Below are 973 nucleotides of genomic sequence, written 5' to 3'. Positions count from 1 at the left end.
GACAAGATTTACTGTCCTGATTAAAAAGGCACCATGGTCCCAAAGAAGAGTAATCAGGATACATGATTTAGAAATTTTCCCCCTGTTGCAGCAGAAACAGAGCCAGGCTTTGGCTCTATCCACAGTCAAACCCAGTTAAAAAAACCCAAATATGATTTCAATGTGATAAACTCTGCTCAGCCTGTACAGGATGTCATGAAAAGAATCACAGCCTAGAAGTTGGTCGATTTTTTTTTTGTCTTTTTTTGAAACAGTGAAGGTGACTAATCACTAAGTAGGTAACAAGGAAGACAGCAGAGTGCTGACACCTTCAGCTCGACTTTCTGTCAGACACATCAGTTCAACTGAGACCAGCAGGCTGAGTGTGGGGCTTCTGAATGAAATGTAATTCCCTGTGGTAGACAGGAAGTCAGATTTGACAACCTTAAATTCCCTGAATCCCTGAAAATCATAAAGCACTATACAGCTGTGTTCCATATCCGAGCCAACCCCGGTGGATTTGCTTTACACACTAGCATTTATACTGTCAGCTATATCTGTAATAAAAAGGGGGGTTACAGCAGTTGTTATTAAAAAACTTCTACTTCGGCGAGGTCCGAGCTTGGCTATATTCCCTGCTGATACAGAGCTGCTGGTGTAGAGACCCAGTGAGAGGCTCAATCCAGCACCTCAGGGCTGGAAGGCAAATAGTTTAAACGTGACATAATTTGCATGGGGAGGTCAGTGAAGCATGTCAGAGAGGAGATGGAGGGAGGCTGTGAAGCCTCAGGCAGCAGAGGCTCGAGGGTGCTGCTAGCAAACCTGTAAAACTACGAGTGGTGCAGAGCACGCAGTGGGCACTAAATACTTTGGAGCGACTTACCATGGAGAGAGAGCTTGTCAGAGACACAGAGCAAGGACTCCAGCACTAAGGAGCAGGGTCCCTGGAAGGGACACGCAGCTCGCAGCCGGGCGGAGCCGTGCCCGATCGGAA

Source organism: Corvus brachyrhynchos, unplaced genomic scaffold, assembly GCF_000691975.1.
Source record: "Corvus brachyrhynchos isolate BGI_N302 unplaced genomic scaffold, ASM69197v1 scaffold63, whole genome shotgun sequence".
Lineage (NCBI taxonomy): Eukaryota > Metazoa > Chordata > Aves > Passeriformes > Corvidae > Corvus > Corvus brachyrhynchos.
Note: the sequence above shows the minus strand (reverse complement) of the source record.